Here is a 23,796-nt window from a genome sequence, read left to right on the forward strand (position 1 = left end):
CCTTTTTGTCTTATTGATGGTGTCTTTTGCCTTACAGAAGCTTTGCAGTTTCATGAGGTCGCATTTGTCGATTCTCGATCTTATAGCACAAGCCATTGCTGTTCTATTCTGGAATTTTTCCCCTTGCTTGAAAAATTGTTTTCCAGCCTTTCACTCTGAGGTAGTGTCTGTCTTTTTCCCTGATATGGGTTTCCTGTAAGCAGCACTTAACATCAGGGCCTTTGTCCCAGCAAGTGGGAGCTCAGATGTAAGCAGGTCTGAGTGTTCTAGCCTTCTTGTCATGTTACTAAGCTCTGGCAATTGTGTTTACTGAAGTCCATGTCAGATGAAAACAGACAGTGGATGTGTCCTGTTCTACATCTGTGACAGTACACGAAACACCCAGAACTCTTATAGCTGAATTGAAATTAATATAGATATAGAGTCATGGCCTAGTCCCTTTTCTCTCTCTCTCTCCATCCCTCTCTCATTTCCTCCCTCCCTCCCATCCCTCCTCTCTCTGTCTCCTTGCCTCCTTGCCTCTCTGTCTTTCTGTGTATGCATTATCTCTCTCTCTTGCTCTCTGTCTCTCTGTCTCTACCTTCATTTTCACCAACTCAAAATGAGGACAATGCTTCAAAGTTTGCTTACTGAAGTTTGCACTCAATTTTCTTTTGGGAAAAATTTCAGTTACAGAGGATCTAACTGCTCAGCTACAGGCAATGTAAGATTCCATAGGATCCCTGCTAACTGAAGATTGACACTTCATGTAGTATCTGTCAGTGAAAATGTATCTTTGCATGCCTGCCCCAGTGAGAGAGGGATCCAAGGCAAGGATGTTAGCAACAAAAAAAAAAAAAAAAAAAAAAAAAAGAAAAGAAAAGAAAAGAAAAGAAAGAAAGAAAGAAAGAAAGAAAAATGGGAACATTTCTGCACTCAGTGACTGAAGTACAGGGATAAATTGAGTCTGCGTTGTACCTATAACACAAGAGTGTTTTCCATGTTGTCAAAAAGACATTGTTATATCTGGACATTTAAGCCCCTGCAGTGTATTCTGGACATTTTCTCCTGGCCAACAGGAGAAAAGTAAAAGGGGAGAGATGCTCAAATCCATCCCTGAGATTCCTGTGGTAAAATTACGTGAAATAGAATAAAATAAGGCACTGAAGTGGACCTACTCCTTTGCCTGCATTACTTCTAATAGTTCTTGCAATGTGTTTTGTCTGCTCTCTCTCTCTCTCTCTCTCTCTCTCTCTCTCCCTCTCTCTCTCTCTCTCTCTCTCTCATTACTTTACAAACATTGGTAGGCACTGCTCTGTAACTTGTCCCAAATCCCATGGTATATATAGGCCTTACTACTGTCCATAAAAGTTATATACTGAAGAATTCTTGCTTTGTGTCTAAAATTCTTCTTTACCAGTGTTATCTCTCAGCACACGGTACATTTTGGGGGGATGTGTTTTGCATGAGGGGAGAGAGAACACTGGGAAATCAAGAATTTCAGAATGAAGTGCCACTGCCTTTGGAACTACAGGAGGTCACAGGAAACATCACTTCCAATCCTGACACCAAGTCATTAAATATTGGATAAAGACTAACGTGGAGTCTTCTATCGTAAATCTGATCTACGGCAAAAGCCACAATTTGTGATGCACTGAGATAGAGACAGAAAGAGATGCTAAAATGAATTGTGACAGTGTGGACACTTCACCCCTCCTTAGAATTGGGAACAAAACACCCATGGAAGGAGTTACAGAGACAAAGTTTGGAGCTGAGACAAAAGGATGGACCATCCAGAGACTGTCCCACCCGGGGATCCATCCTATAATCAGCCACCAAACGCAGAAACTATTGCATATGTCAGCAAGATTTTGCTGAAAGGACCCTGATATAGCTATCTCTTGTGAGGCTATGCTGGTGCCTGGCAAACACAGAAGTGGATGCTCACAGTCAGCTATTGGATGGGACACAGGGAAACCAATGGAGAAGCTAGAGAAAGTACCCAAGGAGCTGAAAGTGTCTGCATCCCTATTGGAGGAACAACAAGATGAACTAACCAGTACTTGCAGAGCTCATGTCTCTAGCTGCATATGTAGCAGAAGATGGCATAGTCGGCCATAATTGGGAAGAGAGGCCCCTTGGTCTTGCAAACTTTATATACCCCAGTACAGGGGAAACACCAGGGCCAAGAAGTGGGAGTGGGTGGGTAGGGGAGCAGGGGTGGGTGTATAGGGGACTTTTGGGATAGCATTTGAAATGTAAATGAAAAAATACCTAATAAAAATTGGAAAAAATGAATTGTGACTTTGAATGAAAGTAATTTTAGATTGATTAGGCAGTATTCATTAACAATCCGATACACACGATGAGATGCGGCTCACTAGTTGGAGTGCTTGCCTAAAATGCTCAATGACCCAGGTTCCATCCCGAGCACTATATAAATTGTGCCATTTCATATCTTTGTTCCCTGTGGATGCAGGAAAGTTGGGCTCTCTATGTAGGTTGCCTTCTTTAGTGGGCTATTTTCATTTATTCATGATTATAATCTCACATTTTGGTCCATCTCCCCTTTAGCATGTGTGTACATACGTGTGGATGGTTTATGTGAGTGTGATGTGTGTCCCATATGTTGAAAGAATGCTTGAGTCTATGGGTAGGCATATAAAATCCATAAGATAACTTTGGGTTTCTTGCCCTATCACTCTTTCTTTCCATTGGATATTTTCTTTATTTACATTTCAAATGTTATCCCCTTTCCTGGTATCCTCCCTGGAAACCCCATATCTCATTCCCCTCTCCCTGCTTCTATGAGGGTATTCACCCACCCACCCACTCCTGCCTCCCTGCCCTGGCATTCCCCTACACTGGGGCATGCAGCCTTTACAAGGACCAAGGGCCTCTTCTCCCATTGATGCCCAACAAGGCCTTAACCTTACTCTCTTGAGACATGGTCCCTTTCTGAGCCTGGAGTCTGAAGGGCAGCCCTTAAGCCCAGAGATCTTCCTGTTTCCACATATCACAGTGTTGTGGATACAGGCACAGGTGATGACTTTCAACTTTTGACCTGGGTGCTGGATACCTGGTTTTCGGGCTTGACACCAAGGCAACAAATATCAACTGATATCTCCCTGAATTTGTATTTTAAGTACACATATTTCTGTAAATACACCTTCAACCCTTAGCTGCTCCCCTATTTGATTAACTACATTTTAATTTACTGGTTGTGTGTGTGTGTGTGTGTGTGTGTGTGTGTGTGCGCGCGCGCGCACGCGCTCTTCCAGGAATGGCTTTTGCCCTCCTACCATGAGGGCCCCAGGGATCATTCTCTGATCTTCAGACTTGGTGGCAAGTGCCTTCACCCAAAAAACCATCTTGATGACCTGAGCCTGAGGTTTTTGCAAATGACGCTGTTTTCCCACAGGATACCAAATTTTCATTCACAAATTTTCCTGGTCAAGCTTGCCAGAGTCTCAGATCTTACAAATGAGAAGGAACTGATGTTTCCCAGTTCGGAGTGTCATCTGACATACATGAAGCTCACTCCATTGCTCACAAATTAAGTCCTGGCCAACATGGTGACATACACACCACTCCACCATCATTTCCCATCCTGGATTATTCAACATTTCTTTAATTAGTTCTGAAGTGGGAGAGCTGAGGAAGGCAAGGTTGACCAATCTCTGACACTCACCAGTAAGATTTTACTCTGCGTTCCCTTTCAGAACAAAAGCTCTTCCACTTAGTCTCCTAAGATAGACTACTTAAACTCGAACCTGTTTGCTTAATCAGTAGATAACACTTTAAGTGGTATTCAAAAAGAGCCAGATTTTGTTTTGGTGGAGAGGATGGGGTGAAAGATGAGGGCCTTAATTAACCAGACTGACAGGCCCCATAGATCTCACAAGTGTTTAAATTAAGGATTGCAAGTCCTTGAAACTTGACAAGCCAGGCAGGATTGTCAATGCTGCCTTCTGCAGCCGAGGTAAGTGCAGATTAAGCTTGTCCTGTCTCTATCAGAAGAATTTTGCTGGGATCTAAGAACTTCCCACTGTGAGCAGACTTGAAGGTTTTCTTTATTACCAGAGAATTAAAGCAGTAATTAAATTCTCACATATTTCAAAGAACACTGCTCTTTTAGAGATACATATTTGCTATTAGATAGGATAGCTTCGCTGGTGTGTTAAATGAGCACACACAGATCAAGCTCCTGATTAAAGGAAATCCTCACTTGTACAGGACAGGAGAGCTCAGGCCTACCGTCCTCATGTCAAATGCAGAGTGATACACTGCAAATGCCTGGACTGAGTGCATCAGGTATAGAGGCTACGGACTCACTGACCTGGTCAGAGATTTCCTGTCAGACGAGATGTATCCATTTTGTTGTTTATTTGCTCAGTGTGTAATATTTACAAGGATAAATGTATACATATGGTTCAGAGCATGTTTTACAATATTTGACAGCTGGTAAGTCTCTATTATGAGACTCTTAATGCTTCTAATGAGGAATAAAGCAGGTATTTCAGGAGAGAGTTAAGGATGGGCAGTCCTCAAGTCCCACCTTCCCCCCTTTTTAAATTTTAGTCAAGTATCAAAAGTATATCTCCCATTAAACATCTAATTCTTACCTGTATCCAGCTCCTGTCTGCATGTGGATATGTACAGTGCCCCAGCCATTTGGCAATTAGAAATACACCTTTCAGCTATCTGTGTTCTAGTCCCTCCTTGCAAAGCCTCTTTCCTGTGCTTTGCTTAAACAATGGGCCATGTACAATAAGTGTACTTTGAGGTGTTTGCAGATTGCAAAATACTTTATTCTTAAAAGGAAAAAAAAATCTTTACTTGCAAAAAAAGAAAAAAAAAAAGAAGAAAAAAGGAAAACAAAAAAAGAAGAAGAGAGAAACATTTGGCTCATTCTCTCTGTCACCTGGCTGAAGAACATAAAAAAAAATTTAAAAAAAAAAGGAAGAAGAAAAAAAAAAGTTACTGTGTGCAGTTAATATCGAACAGCAGCCATCTCCAGATGATCCCTGCTGCATCCAATTTCTGCCAAAATGCTTTCTGTTAAACCTCCATCAAACAGACACACGGCGCACAAAAGAAAACCTCATCACCAAGGGAAACTAATCCACCTCTGCGCAATGTAAGCCTGTCAACTTTTTATTATAAGAAGTCATCAGTCATTTCAGTGAAGATTAAAAGTATGACTAAATTGAGAAAATCCTCTTAGCCGCTTGGAATTTTAATAGGGGAGCAAAGGGGGTGAGTAAAATTTAGACTCTGTGTGTATGTGTGCATGCATGTGTGCGGCGTATATGTTTGTTTATATAGATCATCCTTGAGCTCTGTGCATGTATAAAAATTCACAAGACAGTAGGGACAAGAATTGCTGCATGTGCCCAGTGCACCGGGCCTTCAGCACTTGTTCATACATATTATTCAGATGAATGTTGGTAATTATGTCCACATCCTCGGCCCCCCCTAAATGGAAAAGCTACCAAACATTCATACATAAACATATAGCCTTGTAGTAGGTTTGCTGTGTTACCACAGACAAACAGTTTCTGATTCAAAGGAGCTTAAGAGATAAGGATGGAAAATGAGTCCTCACAGCTTTAATTACATTGCCAGCGGCAACAAGGTGATACAGTGGCAGAATGACAATTGCTATGACTCAGAGTATAGATTCAGGGTCAATATGCTATTTTATCCTTCTGCACCCCAGCAGATGAGCACCATGTGTGGTTATATCGGCCTCCCAGTGTTTGATCCCTGCAGCTAAAGTTAGTCTGATGTGCAGTAGGAATTAGAGGAGCATGGTGGTGCCTGTGGTCAACTGGACCCTGTTTCACTGATTATATGGATACTGATGTGTCTCACTTAATGTGGAATTGAAAATGTGGGTAAATGTCTACGCTTAAAGGCCAGCGTTGTCTTCGCGCTCCCAAGATTCCACCTGGGTGGACACACACAACCATTGCTGTGGTCAGCTTGAAGTTTGAAAATGATCAACTGCTGCCCCTGAAGTGTGAAGAAATTCCCTTTTGGAAAATGCTCAGAGAACTTTGCACTACTCCCTCCCACGCCTTGTTCTCTCTCTCTCTCTCTCTCTCTCTCTCTCTCTCTCTCTCTCTCTCTCTCTCTCTCTCTCTCTCTCTTCTCTGCACAGAAATAAGGCTGCAGGAGACACACATTTGGTTACTCATTTCCAGCAGGCACCCTCCACGGGGTCACAGGAAAACAATCAGGTCAGTCCTGTCGCTTGGCCAAGAAGCCAAACTGCATCAGTGTCTTACCTTTATGCGGTCGCACGGGCGCCAACTGGCAGGGCAGTGAGTTGAATTCTTTCTGGAAATCACTAAAGACCATGTATGACCGAGAAACCTGCCTCCCTGTGCATAGCAGAACAGCAGTGCTCACACCTCGGGAGAGTCAGGGAAACCTGGCAGCCGTTTCAGCGTCTTCTGGTCCTTTGATTAAAGTCTTCCCACGCTGGCCCCCAGTCCCAAACCAACTGGACCCTTCTGCTCTTCCAGCCGTGGTAGTGGACCACTGTAATGTGCCGCTCTGAAAGCCTACTTTACTTTCTGTAACCTTCCCTTCCATCCAATGAAAAGCAACTGTGGCCTTTTACAAAGTAAATGAGCAAATATTTTCCCAGTGTTCACCAGGTTAGATCCCCATTTAATTAAACTGGCTCATTATGTCCCTATCTGATTAGCAGAGTAGAATCAATTATTCAATGCACAAACATGGCTGCAGGAGCTTGAGGTGTATACAGAGCTGTTCATTTAATTCCAAGGACACTAATTAGGTACAAAGCAAGCAATAACTTTAACAATTGCAGGCACAAGCATACATGCAGTACAGGACAAGGGGAAGGGAGGGGGAAGAAAACAGGCCTTCATTTTCTTAATAAGCTGGATTCTCTTCCCCCTAACAGGGTCAAGAAAAAAAAAAAAAAAAAAAAAAAAAAAAAACAGAAAGCAAGAGAGGATGAAATGTAGATCAAGAAAGCTAAGCATCCAGGAAATAACCCCCCGGGATTTGCATATGTAATGGGGCTCTGCTACTTTTGTACTTTATAATCAAACAGTAGGCAATTATCCAAATTATTGACAGCAGATTTCTCATTTCAACTGCAAATTAAGGCCATTAATAAAGCTTTCTAATGCAAAAGTGACTAATTAACTAATGGAATGGAACTCGGAAGCTGTGATATCAAAACCAGTCCACCACATATTGTGGAAACACAGGGGAACTAATTAGTTTAATTATCAAAACAGCTAATTAAAATTACACAGTTGCCTAATTAGTTCTTTGCATTTTTTCTCCGGTTTAATTGACAGGATGGAGTTAAATAGGTAACTGGTCTCAAAGAGGGAAAGGAGAAAAAAAAAAATAAAACCCGTCTACCAGCTTCTGCTGAATATTTTAGCTGATGTTATCTCATTCATGTGGCAGACCAGAAACAGGAAAATAAATGACTCTCATCCTTTTGGTAAGCAACTCCAAATTTTCCGGACATAAATCTGCCCTGGGAGTAAGCTATCGAGAAAGATTTTCATGAAGTTAAAAGGCTGGGATGTGTCGTTGCCTCTGAAAGGTCAGGATGAACACATATTTTGGAGGAGGACAGCATGTGGTTTTTCTCCAGGAAGTTAATTTTTCACTTAGTTTAATTTATACGATACTGTATGTGCGATTCCGTAATCACTGCCGGGGGAAACGTAAAAGTGGCTTAGATAGCTGAGTTGCTTCTGAGTCAGAGAGAGCTGAAAGGTAGAGGTGAGGCACGAGTCTTTCCCGCAGGTCTGCAGACTTTCTTCCCGAGTGCCTCCTGAGTGTTGAGAAATGAGAGTCCAGAGAATATGACCAAAGGGTGTGGGTGCCACATCCACCAGAATGCAGCCAAATCTGGCTGTGCCTGGCATTTCAGCACCGTGCTGCTGGTCAGCACCTTCAGGCCTCATACCAGCTCCTGTAAGGGTGATAGGCTATGGATAACATGAAGCTGCATTTCGAATGCCATTTAAAACACAGGGTCTCTTTTAGCTCTGCCTCACTGAAGGGCAGCAAACAAGCGGGTGGATACAAGTGGTCAGTGTCTTTTGTAAAAGTTGTACTCTGTGCGGTCACACACTATGATCGTTTCACTAGATCTTAAACTGTTCTTGCCTATGTGTAAGGTGGGGCTCCGTGAGTTGGTCTTCTCTTTTCCAACATTTTGTCTTTCAGTTTGTTTGTGTTCCTTTTGTTTTTAATTATTATGCTTGCAATTGATTCGTTGGTTATGAGAAGGAATGGCAAACTGAACCTGATTAGATCATACATGCTCAGTAACCAGGAGCTTTATGGCTAAAGTCTATTGTACTCTATACATATAAAAACAACTCTATAGAACACATATACATGTGAATCATAAAATATTAAATAAAGCAGATCCCTGGAGAACAATACATGGCCAGTATCTTTGAAGTCTCTGCCATGGCAAATGCTTCCAGTCCCTGTTTTCTGCTCAGGGATAACAGTCAAACAGTTATCTGGAACTTCTGTGAATCATCACACATTTGTACATTAGCTAAAGTGAATTGTCTGGTTTTGTAGATTAACCGTGTAAGCTTAGGATATGTACATAACCACATAAGCTTAGGATACTTACATGGTTGAAGGCTTTCCTGAGAGTCTCTGTGGCATTTTTAGACATATCCCAAGCACACCCCCTTTACTCACATCCATACCTAGCAAGAAGAAATGTCATGTGTTCATTTCACTTCTGAAAAATTTGGAATACAGTTTGTCATTATCCAAAAGGCCATGCACATGTCCCATAGCCTGATCATTCCATATCTGGGCAAAGTTCTTACATACCTATACTAGGAATATAGTAAAATTCACCTATAGAAGATGGTTTTAACAAAATTATTCTTTAATTGTGTTATTATTAACAATAAACACCTGAAAATTGTATTTTGCTGTTTCAAGCATCACAACCAAAATTGTGAATCAAGAGGACTTAGCATAATTTTAGAGTTGGCATATAAATGTCGACTAATCATTAGCATATTGCTTTCTAAATGATTTAATACTCAATACTTGGTGAATAGTCTTACGTACCAAACTGTGCTCTATTGATAGGGAATATGTCAGTAATAAAACATAAAAGGCTGCTCCCATGGTGACTCTATGCTACTGCAGGTTATAGATGTTATACGGTAAGTAAGAACTGTAGTGTTATACACTAGTAATATTGTAGAGAAACAAAGGGGTTAGTAAATGGAAAGAGACTGGTAGGCTTCTAGTTTCAATACCACAGATAGGAAGGTGTCATTTAAACAGAAGTCCCAGTGATGCTGAGGAAAATACCATTAGTTCATCTGTAAGCAAAACCACAGGGTCCATCTTCTTATTTGCTTATAAAAGCAGCAAAACTACCTATCGTTGTAGGTGAGTCAGACCAGACCAGGTCCTGATTCGTGGCCATTCAATAGACTCTCTAAATATAACCTTTATCTCTAGTATGGATGAAAATACGTTATTTTCACAGTAAAGGTAGTTAACTAATGCACTTTCTGACTTACACTGTCATGGAAAGATGGAAAGAAGGAATCTTGGTAGAGCAGGAGTTGAAGGAAGAGTATGGCTAAAGGATGGGACTGCCATTGATTTGGGAAGAAGGGTGTCAGCTTCTCAGTAGCTGTAGAACCAAGAACAAAGAAGAGATATGTCTGAAGGTGAGGCCAGTTTGGTTACAGACTGCTTTTATATGCACGCAATGATGGAAATTCAAGAATTGCTACAATGTTCTTAGTGGAACTATTAGCTAATGATAATGTCTTGTATAGAGATAAACAAGGTTCAGGAAGGATGTTACATGGACCATGATTACAGAGAAGTAGGGCACATGATGTCCAGAATCTTAGGAGTGGGGAGTGTTTCATAGAGGTACTGAACAGTGTGATGGATGCTGAGAGCCACCAGAAATTGGTAATCGAGAGTGATATTTCCCTTACAAAAGGGTATCATTTACTTTCCTAGGAACACTGGTAGGAGGCAAGACAGATTTGTGTAAGTTCTGGAGGGAGTCACAGATGAATACAGTTAGATAATTAGGGTTACAGGTGAAAGGAATGAGCTGCTGGTGGGGAAAATATAAATCTGTTTGGTTATATTGTAGACTGTTCACATGTGGCTGAGAATGTTTATGGGGAAGATAATTAGAATACCCACGTTCTGGAGTTGAGTGGTTTGTGTAAGACCCTGTGAACATATGGAGTTGACTGTAGGACTGGAGAATGGGCAATTCAGGTATAGTTATAAATCTGAACTTTCAAGGGTTCATCTTGGTTGCCTAGGTTGTCACACCTAGGAAGAGGAACCAACAACTGAGGAACTGCCTACAGCAGAGTAACCTGTGGCCATGCGTAGGGATTTTTTGATTGATGTGGGAAGGCCTAGCCCTCTACCGATGATACTATCTGTAGGTAGGTGGGTCTGTGCTATATAACAAAGGGAGCTGAAAATGAGCCAGGTAATGTGTCTTTAAGCAACATTCCTCTGTGAATCCTACCTGAGGTATCTGTCTTGGCTTCCGTCTCTAATAGATTGTAACATGGAAGATGACAAAACCATTCCTCCACAAGTTACTTTTGATCATTGTTCCTATCACAGTAACACAAAAGGATACTGGAAGAGAAAACCTTGTATAAGTCTTCAGATGAGAACAGGCTGGAAGATCCACCAGAAAAAAGTATCAGAGCATTTCTTTGAGTATTTATAGTCACTTTTAAACTAGTGAACAAAAGAGTTATATCAGCTGAGAGTTAGGAAGAGTTTAAAGAAAGAGTTCCAAGGTGATGTTCATGGTGGCACCTACTCTCAGACTAACATTCGGACACAGCACTCTAGGCACTGTGTTGTGAGACATTGCTCCTATAATTATTTAATTAATAGAAAAAAATCATCTTGAATGAACCTTGCTGAGTAGCGTTATCCCTAAAACAATTCCCCATGTGGTTACAGATGAGGACATCAGAGGTATCGATTGTTGCTGACCATAAGACAATGAATTCTATGTTGTGGAAGACGTTGATATAAGGTGTGATGAGGAGGTCAAATGGCTTGCATAGGTTACTTGGTCCCTAGTCAACAGAGAGATATACATGGGGGATGTCTATCTTATAGCTACGAGAAATTAATATTAGTGAACACCAGTAAGATTGGAAAGCATATCTAATCTAGGAATAGAATAGTAGCTCTGTCTGCTTCCAGGAACAGTTTTGCTAAGATTCTGATCATAGAACCCCATCACTCCACATTTGCACCAAATGCAAAACTATGAAACTAAAAATACACCATAATAGAAAGAAAAGAAACCAAGTAAAAAGTTACATTTGCTCTGTGAAACCAACAGAGAGCTTTTGGAGCATCTCTGAAGAAAGAGAGAACCAAGTCACAATAGCAGGGTGGAGAATCTGTCCGAGATTTGCAGCCACTCCTGTGATGTAAGGTTGATCTGGTCAAGTTTGGATGAAGATACAGAAAAAAACTAGGAAGCAGATTAAATTCAGGCTGCATTTAGCCACTCCCATGAGTCAAAGGCCATGAAGCTACGTGAGAAAGATTGGCTATCATGCTGGGCTAAGCTGATCAACAGGACAGATGATGAGGAAGCCTGAGACCCAGTAGTGCACAAGGAGGGTGAATAGTCAGCAAAAATGGACTGAGGATCTTAGTGGGGTTTAAGGTTTGGGAGAAATGAGTGAAGCAATTAGAGTCACAGGAGTAAGATGCAATTAGAGTCAGCCCTCAGGTGCCATTTTGATCAGAGCTTCTGTTCAGTCAAACATCACTTAATAGCTTCCCGAGTTTGGGTCAAAGTGTGCACAAAGCAGACATTCTGTCCTAAGCCTCTGATACCCTGTGTTGCTATTAATGGACTTCTCTCCAGCAGCATAGCAAAGATATTGGTCTGGGGCTTATTCTTCTGTGGAACATGGGCATCTTCGTTCCAGAAAATCTTCATCATTAGTCGCATATCTTAATGAGAGTATTAGCAATTCAAATATCACCCACAAACTTAATGTTTTTGTCTTTATTTGAGAAAAAATGTCTTTCCGACAGTTAGAAGATATTTTGGCTTTATGAAATTCAGAGTACTTTCTGGTTTCTCCAAAAAGACTAAATAAAGTTGTCAACGAACTAGTGCTTACGGACCAAATCTACCCTGCCACCTGCTTTGTGGTCATTAAATTTTTAACATAATAGAGTCACCCAAAATTATCTACATATTTTCCCAAACTCCTTCGCAACGAAGTCAGATCTGAGTCGACAATACACAACTAAATAATTTATAAAATGGTCCTTTTCAGAAAACACTGCTGACCTCTTGCCCTGATATCTCCTCACTCATGCTGGTTGGGTTGGACGCTTCTTTTTCAGCCTCCATGTTATAAATTATTAGAAGCTACACAGTAGTCAGTGGGGCAGATAAAAAGTGGAGGGAAGGGGAAGTGGCCCCAAAGAAGCTCTACGTTGCTCTGTCTATTGCTTTGACGAAGTAAAAGATGAGAAACAAGTTCCCCATGTGGGCAGCTGAACCATGGCACTCTTTGTTTTGAATTTTATGAGAAGGTAAGAAATTGAAAAAATTGAAATCATTCCAAGAATGAACGATCCAAGTGAGGCTTGTACCATTGGGAGTTTCTGTTGTGCTTTTACCGTCTGTGTTGTCATTGTGGTTTCCTAGTTCTTTGTGTCAGGGAGATATAATACTTTTTTTTTTTTTAATAGAAATGTGATCCCCCCCTGGTGACTTTATGACATGATATACTATTGTACTTTGAATTTATAGATCATTTTTTGGTATTAGTGACTGTGTGGCTAAGTTTAAGAGATAAGGATATAAACACAAATGAAATTATCCCTTAAAACGGGCCTTTTTCCTCAGTGTTACAAGTTGTCTTGCTTGAATTTTGTAGTTGTGATCATATTATCAGAAGGTTTTCTCTATGCACGAACATCTTCATTTTATTTTACTTGGTTGGTTGTTGTTTATTTGGCCGTCTTATTTTTAGTTTTACAAATTCCTTTTCTGAGTTTTTATGATTTCATTTGTTTAATTCTAAGCTCACCACTGTAAAGAAGTCCATTGGGTTAGCAAAGAAGATGGTCATTTTTATCAATTTTAAGTCTGTTATTGAGAAAATTTCCATCCACATTTGGCAGGAGATTGGCCTACTACTGTCTTGTTGTTGATAATAATTTATGAAGGGATTTTTATAGAGTCTCTCTCTCTCTCTCTCTCTCTCTCTCTCTCTCTCTCTCTCTCTCTTTCCATTTTAGGAAATGGGTTCAGGAACATTGATAATGGTTCTTCTTTGAAGATCTGGACAATTTCAGCAGTAAATGTATCTGGGCCTAGAGCTTTTAGGTAAGATAATCTGTTTTTTAAAGATTTTATTTATTTTGTGTGTATGAATATACTGTTGTTGTCTTTATACACAGCAAAAGAGCACATCGGATCCCATTACAGATGGTTGTGAGCAACTATGTGATTGGTGGGAATTGAACTCAGAACCTCTGGAAGAACAGTCAGTGCTCTTAACCACTGAGCCATCTCTCCAGCTGTCAGAGCATTTTTATTACTGTTCAACCTCCTTGTTCGTTACAGATCTACTTAAACTTTTTTCTGTCTTAATTTTTGGGAGGTCACATGTTCTGATTTTATACTTATTGATTTCTTGTATACGTTATAATTCATTGCAATATATTGGATATATATTCCCAAATGTTCCTAGACACTCCTAATTTTATTACCTGGAGCTTCTTTCTCTTCAGATTAGTTTAGAGATAGGTTTTCCAATCTCACTTATTTTTTCAAAGGACCAACACTTCATTTATCCATTTCTTGTTTCATTCTTTTCTTTTCCATTTCAACCAAATCTGCCTCAATTTTGGTTTCTTTCCATCCACTGATTTTGAATTTCCATTCTTGTTTTCCTAAGACTCTGAGGTATCTCATTAAGTTTTTCTATTTAAGATGTTTCTGCTTCCTTTTAAACATAAGCATTTATAGTTGCAATTGTCCCTCTTAAAACAATAAAATCTGCTTTTACGAGGTCTCACATATTCTGGTTTACCATGGTTTCTTCTTCCTTCAGTTCTGGAAAATGCTTATTTTTCCTCATGATTTCGTTAATGAGGCCTCATCATTCATTTGTTGCTTCCCAGTATCTTTAGTAAGTCCTGCAGTTTATTTTGCTTTTGAGTGCTAGTTTAAAAGGGGGGGTTATTGTTGGTAGAAAATTTTAAGAGACGTTTTTAGAAGAGAAGGAACTGTTGGCAAATCGTTAACCAACAACAACAGCGGATAAAAAGTATTTGAAACACTACCATTTGTAAGCTAATTCAAAATATAGTTATAAAAAGTATTTGGATCGGGGTATGTGGCTTGGGGTTAAGGTTCTTCCCAGAAGGCAATGGTAACTAAACAAACATGCTAGGCTGAAGTGTGGGATATTTCCCTAGAAGTTGTTAATCAGAGATGCCTCGGGGATGCTCCAGGGATGCTCTCTGGAACAACATAGGCTGTTGTCATTGCTAATGATTGCCTCTCAGAGCTGCATAGGAAGACTCTGCTATTGAAGCAATCATGCACTTCAGTTGTGGGCCATAGTGAGGTAAAGCTGAATCTCACACAAAACACCAATGTGCCAGACAAGTTGTGCCCACTGGCACAATGGTGGCAGGACTATTATGAGGTTATTCAGCCACCTTCTTGTTGAGTTTGAGGTCTACTTTTCAGGAGGTAAAGTCATACCTAATACTGTAATTCTCATCCAGAACCTCTAGTTGAGGAGGTCATGGGCCATAGAAGAGAGCTGACTATTGTTGTTTTGCTTATAGTGGCTATAGATATCTAGACAAGAAAGACCTACTGACATTTCATTACAGAATGAAGAGAGGCTCCTGAGTCCCCACCTTTCCTTGATGAGATCTTGTTGCTTGGGAATGGAGAGGCCTTTACTTTAATAGTGTGATCATGTGTTAGTTCCCCATGTTCTAGTATAAAATACTCACTCATGCTCCTGAGAGTAACTTGAATCAACCTTAGCACATCTCTCTCACACACATATGTGAAGGACATGAACAGGGAAAGGGGACTGTTAGGAAGAAGAAAGGATGCAGTGAGATTAGGAGGGAGATAAGAGAGTTTAATGAGGGTGGAGCTTGAATGTGATACAAATACCACACACACACACACACACACACACACACACACACACATCTAATAATAATAAAAACTATCTTTCTTTTATTGTTCATATTAAAACATCTTTTCTCTTCCAAATGTTACCTTTGTTACAGGAGATTTCATGGTTTTCTTGGGACAGTGTGCATTGTGCAAAATTTAGGTGAAATATTCCAAAGATGTCTATTAGGTTTATTCAACCTAATGTCATTTAACTCTGATGTTTCTCTGCAAGCCTTCAATATTTGCCAAGCCTTGAATCATGATAACGGGGTTGATATAGATGGACCATATATGACTGTCCATTTATTCTTATTCTGAGGGCCTTGACCAGTTATGAGTCTCTGTATTAACTACTATTCAAAGCAAAGGAAGTTTCTCTGACCAACATGAAGAGCAGCTAGAATCTATTAGTATAAACATAAATATTAAGAAGTTAGTCTGACAAGATTATTTAGGGAAAAATCAGTTACTTCTCCTCTAGTGCCTAGGATTTCATCAGTCATGGACTTTTGATTAAGTTTATAATTTAGGCATAAAATACTCTTGTGAAGCCTCAAATCCAACTAAAAAATGGTCACTCGCTTAACTATCATGTCACTACTGCATTAATGAGCATACTTTGCTTAGTATGACAATATATAGCACAAGGATCCCAGCACTGGATTGAGGCCATTGATATTATTCTTCTCCAGGGAGTCAAAAAAATCTCCTTTCAGCATTACAAATACTATCCAGAAATTAGAAAATTTCCTAGTCAAAGGAAGATTTATTGCTTAATGTCCTAAAACTATTGTGGGTATTACTGTCACAATAGAATCTTACTATCTAATTACCATGGGATTCTAAGAACAATTATAATGACATGTATTGTTTGGAGTTCCCCTGAGCCATCCTTGATGAGAAGTGATATATATATATATATATATATATATATATATATATTGTTATATACATATGTGTGTGTGTGCACGTATAATCATTTCCAGTGAATAGCCCTGTCTTCTGAGAGCAGCATTGTACACCTCGTGCAGGGTATAAAAATCAAGACTGCTAACATTAAAAAAAATATTTATTTATTTATTTATTTATTTATTTACATGAGCACATTGTTGCTCTCTTCAGACACAACAGAAGAGGGCATCAGATCCCATTACAGATGGTTATGAGCAACCATGTGGTTGCTGGGAATTGAACTCAGGACCTCTGAAAGAGCAATCAGTGCTCTTAACCCCTGAGCCATCTCTCCAGCCCACATTCAAAATTTCTAACTCTCTGTGGATTTCTGACTATGTGGTCATTTTACTAATCCTCATTTGCTTATTTACTATTTTATTGAAGTCTTTTCTCTCTTATCCTCCCATGCCATGGTTATCCTTCTCCTTGGTCTGATCCCATTATGTGTCTTCTGCACCACTGATTTAATTTCATGAATCACTTCAGTCTCTTGGGAAGTGATTCTAAAAGCTGTATAGCCCACAGTGAAGATTAGTTGTTATAAAGAAATGAAGAAAAATAGAGAATAAAAAATAAATGAAGGGGGATAATAAAGATGAAAAGGAAGACAGCTAAACAAATACAAAGATATTAAAATAATCCCAGTATTTAGGAGTCTGAAGCATGTAAACACCTAACTTAACTCCAGATCACACTGTGTTCACTGAGAAATCCTAGACAAGGCAGATTCTCTAAACTTGAAATTTGATATTAAATGAGAGGAATATAAAAGGGGGAGATGGGCTAGATAGAATTTTTTATTGCAACTATGAGGACCTGAGTTTGAATGTCTGGTATCTACATAAAGGAGAGGTGCCCATGTCTGTAACCAGAGTCCTGAGTAGCAGATACTGTTGGAGCCCAAGAGCTCATGGCTGTGAGCCTAGCTGAAGTGGCAACCTTCTGCTTCAGTGAAATACTTTATTGGAGAAGACATGGTAGACAGTGATGAGAGACTATCCTGGCCTCCCTCGCTAACCTCCACATGCAACAGTACGGGCCAGCAAGCTGGTTGAGGAGCTATGTCAAACAGACCATGTGTGCTATGCTGTCTCTCATTTAGGCAAGGATATGGTTCTTTGCTTAGCTTCTGGGAATGAGGATGAGTGATTGGCACAGTTGTATTCCTGCCTCTGCCTGCTTTCTTTCAGGAACAGTGTTCCCTCACAGAGCTGGTCACATGTGAAATCCTGTCTCTCTGAGCTTCATTCCAGACTATGATTCGGAGCAGATTGCTACCTGGTAGAACACTGAGTGGTGCTAACCTAAAAGTTCTTTCATTTTATCTAGATTCATATATCAGAAGACAAGAAGACAGTCTGGTGACACTCGCTTTGGATGTGGAGACTGAACCATGAGGGGAGGCAGCTTTGTCACCAGAGCCTTCTAGCTGCAGACTTGGGGGTTCTTTTTAAATATGGCTTCTTGCCACTGCTCTGTTGATGTGGGGAGTAGAGAGGGTTTTCCCAGCAGAGTGCCATGCAGCTGGTGGGCATGTTTTTTTGTTCGCTCTCTCTCTCTCTCTCTCTCTCTCTCTCTCTCTCTCTCTCTCTCTCTCTCTCTCTCTCTCCATATATATATATGAAGAGCACTAGTACTGGAAGTATAGTGTGAGTTTTCTGAGGCTTTCTCTTTGTCTTGAAGCATTATCACCACCCCTCTGAAGTTCAGAGACAGACTATCACTCTGCACTTGTTTCTGCACCTTCCAGAACAGGCTAGATTCATTCTCTTGCTCTGTCTCTCTCCTCTGCATGCTTTGCTATCAAACTGAATATTTCTCTGTCATCACTGACTATCCAGAGTTTTATCTCACAAGGCTTCAGCAATCTGCCTGTGGGCATTATCTTCCACCTTAACAGTCCCGCAAAAATAATAATCAGATGTAACTTCTATTCTGGTTGTAGCTACATGATTGCTTGGTGTCATCCTCTGCCTTTGTAACCCCCAGCTGGCTTTACTGTAACCACTGTTAAAATCATCCTTTCATTTGTAGGTAGACATGAAGATTCGTGATGGTAAGAGTTAAATCTGCAGTGCTTGGTCTACAGAAATCACCTAATAAATATTTGATTAATTAAGGGTGAATAGATTTTTTCAAAACATAAATTGTTAAATATAGGTGCTATTCTGAAAATATGCTTACATTGAGAAAAAAAACTCACATCAAGAAATATACTTGGAAATAAAAAGGAATTTGGTAAGCAGTGGGTTTGTGCTTCACCGTACCCGAGGGGAAATGTGGAAATTTTATGCATTTGTAAGGTGGCCAAGTGATCCTGCGTTCCAGATAATGACAGCAAATAGAGAGCTCAGTCCATTATCTGAAGTGACACAAATGGTAAGAGAATATTGACAGCTAGAGCAAAATACATGGGCAATTGCCGACAACGGTTCCCTGGAACTCGGGGAATGCATGATCTTGAAGCAAATCATTTAATCTCTTGATGTCTCATTTCAACGACTGAGTATATAATGAATGACTATTATTAACTACCACATGGGGTATTGTGGGACTTAATTTGCTAATGTTTATAAAGTGCTTCAGATTGTCTGATTAAAGTATGAAGTATCATCATTATATTATAAAAGAGTATGTGAAATTTCATTTTAATTTCATAAATATGAAATTATACCTTTCCACTGCTACTTAAAAATATCCTGAAGTCCTACACATAAATTGGTGTGTTTGAATCTGAGTCTCTAGGCATTCGCAGTGACTGTTCTCGTGGTCATCTACCTACTTTGTCCTTTATTTTTTCTTCATTGCTTTGTAAGCTTACAAGATTTCAACTTGGGCTGGCTAGAAAGGGATCAATAGCTTTCAGATAAATTATTACCCAGGTAAGTTGAGAGTGATGTGTTATGGTGAGTTTTTCTTTCAAGTTTCCCTTTTTCTTCATGGGATAATTCCCTTATATTCAAATCCAATTGCACTCCCTCTGTGCCAATATTCTCCACACCAAACAATTATCCTCATATAGCAATCATGGAGTGAGGGAGGGAAAGCCCATGGGCTCACTGCTTTCTCCTGGAAATGCTTTGCTGGGAATCCTGACTTTCCATGGCTAGGCTGTTCCTCAAGCTGCAGACATGGAGATTCTGTAAGACATTCTGGTGTATCTCCCTGTTTTCTATACAGGCAGCTCATGACTGTCCATAGCCCTGCTCCAGGAATCAGCTGACCTCCTCTGTCCTCCATAGGCACTGCACACAGATCCACATATCTCTACAGGGATGTCATGGGTACACAACTCAAAACAAAATCAATTTTTAAAAAGACTTAGTGCATCAATTTTACCATTTTCCACTTACAAGTATTTTCATTTTTATACTCAATCCGTCAGCTTTTGGAAGAGAGATTCGAGTTATTTTGGTCCTCAGTGCTGTGAACTGCATGGCTCCTAGGGTAATTTTGTTGTTGTTGTTGGTCAGTTTGCTCCATTTATTCCTTTATTCTGGCAAGTTTTGTCCCGCAGTTCTGTGGTTTTGTGTATTGTCTCTCTGAATTAATACCCTTAATATTTTTTTTTCTGAACTTCTCATTACTGAATACAGAAACCTCTGGACCTATTATCTAATTTTCTTGCCTTTTTCCCTCCCTTTGCACATTCAGTTTACTTAGTCTTTTGCAACTCATTTTGAGAAGTTTACTGAATTATACTTTTAAATTTTTATTTTTTATTCATTTATTTGTGTGTGGACATAAACCTACACTCTTGTGTGTTTATATACACCACTTGCATGCATGGGGGTCCATAGGGGCCAGATGAGGGGCATCAGATGCCCTGCAACTGAAGATATAGATGGTAGTGTACATGTGGATGTGGGTGTGTGGATGGACCCAGCTCCTCTAAAACAGAGGAAAGTGATCCTCACCATTCACCCAGCTCTCTAGCCCATCCACTAAATTTTAAATTTCTAGATTATTTATTTTAAATAGTTATTCTATCTTCAAAACACTAAGGCTATGTAAACATTCTCCTCTGTTATTTTTTTATCAGCATAATTTCTGTTTGTTCCATGGACCCTGTCATTGTCCTTAGGATAGTATGTACAAATTTGAGTGTGTGCATGTGTGTGTGTGTGTGTGTGTGTGTGTGTGTGTGTGCACATGCATATGTGCACACCTATGTCTGTGTCTGTTTCTCATTTTTGCATGCACACAGGTGATACACATTTCACAAGTTGCACTTCACTGTTTATCACATATCTTGGTCAACAAAACCCACATATTAAAATTGACTGAAGATCCCAAAGTGCTTTTCTTTGTGTAGGTTATATTTGTGGGTATTGTATTAGACACGAGAGCTGATCAGCAGGCGCATGCCACATAATGACATTTCAGTTCGTGAGAGACTGTGTACACAGCCGTCCCTTCAGACTGTGTGAACTAGACACACCAGAGCCAACTCAGTCTGAGGGAGTACACTGCGAAATTTTCACACCAGTAAAATTGGCGAAGGAAGCGATTTTCAGAACATATATTCCTTGTTAAGTGACACATAATTATATTAAAACATTTATTAATTTACAAATAACATTAAACCTGTCACATGATAGTAAAAATACTATTTTAATGACCAGCTTAACCAAAGACAGCTGCATTCGCAAAGATATTTCAGATTCTAATTTATGTGTCTTCTTGTATTTTGTTGCCTCTGAAGAACTCTAGCTTACACTCATGAGAGTAGGGGGCAAATAAGAGAAACAAAAGCTCTATAGTATCAGGAAATTGGTTTTGACCTTGAACAAACATGCAAAGGGCAACGAGCACATACGTTCTCTCATCTATATAGCTTAGAAATTGCTGTTACATGCACACACACACACACACACACACACACACACACCACCTTGTTTTTTCCTGTGTTGTCATCTTTTTCTCCTCTTGATTTTACTTTTTGCTTTACTATTTGTTTTGTTTTGTTTCCTCTTGCTCTAAGTTGCAGTGTTTAGAAGCTCGCCTCAGATATCTGATAACAGCTGCCTGACAGCCTCCATTTAAGGACAAAAGACTGGCTGGGCTCTGCGTTTGGGAGAAGAATTTTCAATGAGTGAATTTATCTAAGGTAGTGGACCTTCAACATCATGAATGATGCTCATCTGTGAAAAAGCAGAGTCTTTATAAATACGCCTTTACAGTACCATCCTTTGGTATCACCTAACCTTTCAACACGTACAATTTACCAATAATAATAATGTCTTTACAGAATTGAAGTGTAAACAGAAACGAAGCAGAGAGCACCTTGTAATAAAGAGTATGTGTTTTGCGGTGTCAATCATCCAGCGCTCGCACTTTGTGCTTATGTCATATGTCAGGAGCTTGCACGCACATGCTGACTATCTGTGGAGGTGGCAGTTGTAAATGCAGGTGGAGAGACACGTGCTGGCGAGCAACACTGACGTGTGTCAAGTAGCATGGCTTCTTCCTTGAAATCCATTGTGTCTGTTTGAGGCATATGACACCGTGTTCCGAGATAAAGTCCATGCGGTAAAGTGGTTGGTACAGTGAAACAAATTCCCACGCCTGTCAATCACGGCTGCCCATTATTCTCTCCTGCTGGGAAAGGTCACGATCTCCTTAGTGAACAAAATCTCCGTTGCAGTGTGCTATGAACTGCCGTCCTGGTGTAGTCCATCAGGTCCCCAGGCTTATGTAACCCGTGCGTCTGCTACGCCCTGTCCTCAGGTCTATCTGCTCCCTTTCACTAACCTCCTCACTCTGCTGGTCCTTCCCAGAGTTTTATTCTCTAGCTCTATTATTCTATTTGATCTTTTTTTTTTTTTTAGAGAAATATATGTGAGAAGCTTCAATGATTTTTATTCCATCTCTCCTTTACTTCATATAGCCTAATATAACCAATTTCTGTTAAGGGAAACAGTAGGCTTCTCATCTCTTTTTAAAGAGTGAATAATATTTCTTTATCTGCCTTTGTCTCGGTCTCTGTCTGTCTGTCTCTCTCTGTCTCTGTCTCTCTACCTCCGTCTCAGTCTTTCTCTCCCTATCTCTGACTTGAGCTCTCTCTCTCTCTCTCTCTCTCTCTCTCTCTCTCTCTCTCTCTCTCTCTCTCTCCCTGTGTGTGTGTGTGTGTGTGTGTGTGTGTGTGTGTGTGTTCACACCAGGTATGGTTTCTCGCATTCCACCGAAGAACAGGATACCTCAAGCCCCTGTATGGTAAACAGTGGTGTAAACAGTGGTCTAAATACACACGTAAGGACATCTTCTTCCCAAAGCAAGACACTTGTTTCCGTTAGTTACAATATCCGAAAGAGGAATGAGAGACTGCTAATGTGATATGACTTTATACCTCGCTAGAACTCTTGGATAAACCCTGGGTTAAGCAACATATCATTCAGGTGCAATTTACAGCTGCATCTCTGAAAACAAAATCAGGCCAAGTGAGGATCAAGCTTCCGCTTATAGCTCACCATGTGCATGGGTGTGTAAGGTGCACTTAGGTTCATGATTTGTGTGCTTCCCCGCTTTTCATGTATGACCATCTGCTGCAATATCAAAACTCATTGTGGATGAAGGAAATTCTTCCCTGTGAGATGTAAGATGTATGTAAACAGTATACTCACGTACGCACATGTGTGTGATCAGAGGCCCTTGCGTTAACCACTCCCCAACCACAACTGCTTCCTTATTTCCAGTTTTCCTCTAGGTCATGCACCCGGCTGTTTGGAGGTCCAGAAAGACCAGTTTGCCCATCATGATCTGCACTTGCTATTACACCATGCTTGTTTGTATTTCCCTGTGTGGCTTTTGTCCCTTGGGTTCCATGTCCTTAGAGAAGGGGTCTGATCAGTGGAAGAAAGGTGTGAGTTTGACCAATGTCTTCATTGCACCCACTAAGAGCCCAGTTGCTCCTTATGGACTTTCTCAGCCAACTCTGTTCCCCCCTTTTCTGCTGCCTTTGGCTGAACTGCTAGCACCCAGTTTTCTTCAGGGCACCCCCACTGCCCCCCTCTGTGTCCCTGCTGTAAAAAGTGGGGCCAAAAGCTTCCTCTAGCCTCCTTAGTTAGCATTCTGTTTTTTTTTTTCACTTCTCCAAAATTGGTTGACTTCGCTCATCTTTGTGTGTTCTTCTCTCTAGGTACCTCCTCGACCGCTTTATGATTTTTATTACTACACATCTTTGGAAAGTGGTGAACTCTAAGAAACAGTGTCCAATCAACCACACTGAATTGGAAGTCCCAAGTAATAACTTAGTAATTAGAAAAATCAATATTGTTAAGGCGAGGCTGAGACAAAGCCTTTATGAAGAGGAAAACCTCAGAGACTTATAAACTATTTCTCTTCACAGAACTATATCACACATCTGTAAGCCTAGATCATAACTTCACTGCTCCACTGTACTCATTTAAATAGAACCAAGCCTCCACATTACAGATTAAATTTTCTGAGAGGTGACAAAAGACATCGGTCCTCTGTGGAATGAATGTTTTTTAATTTCCTTAAAAACTGCTCATTTTCTCATTAAAAAAAAAAAAGCCCGAACCAAATACATTTGTTTATTTACTTTGTGTGTAGGGTGATGGGTTTTATTTAATTCTTTCCTTCTACCA

The 23,796-nt window shown here is 40.1% G+C and overlaps 1 protein-coding gene and 1 long non-coding RNA gene across 3 annotated transcripts in view; one reads left to right on the top strand and one right to left on the bottom strand.

Annotated features, from left to right (window-relative positions):
* Lmo3 (LIM domain only 3) overlaps positions 1 to 6,622 on the bottom strand; it is a 219,289-nt gene extending 212,667 nt beyond the window's left edge. The window contains exon 1 of one of the 2 annotated variants that reach the window (XM_030255087.1): positions 6,273 to 6,622. The gene's annotated coding sequence lies outside the window, so the exon portion shown is untranslated. The remainder of the gene's footprint in view (positions 1 to 6,272) is intronic. The other variant, NM_207222.3, reaches the window with a different exon arrangement.
* On the top strand, positions 5,040 to 23,730 carry B230110G15Rik (RIKEN cDNA B230110G15 gene). Its single transcript, NR_131103.1, has 4 exons — positions 5,040 to 5,238; positions 6,146 to 6,224; positions 13,321 to 13,408; positions 23,325 to 23,730. It is a non-coding gene; the product is annotated as an RIKEN cDNA B230110G15 gene (long non-coding RNA).
* Positions 23,731 to 23,796: the final 66 nt, after the last annotated feature.

This window comes from Mus musculus, chromosome 6, assembly GCF_000001635.26.
Source record: "Mus musculus strain C57BL/6J chromosome 6, GRCm38.p6 C57BL/6J".
NCBI classification, from domain to species: Eukaryota; Metazoa; Chordata; class Mammalia; order Rodentia; family Muridae; genus Mus; species Mus musculus.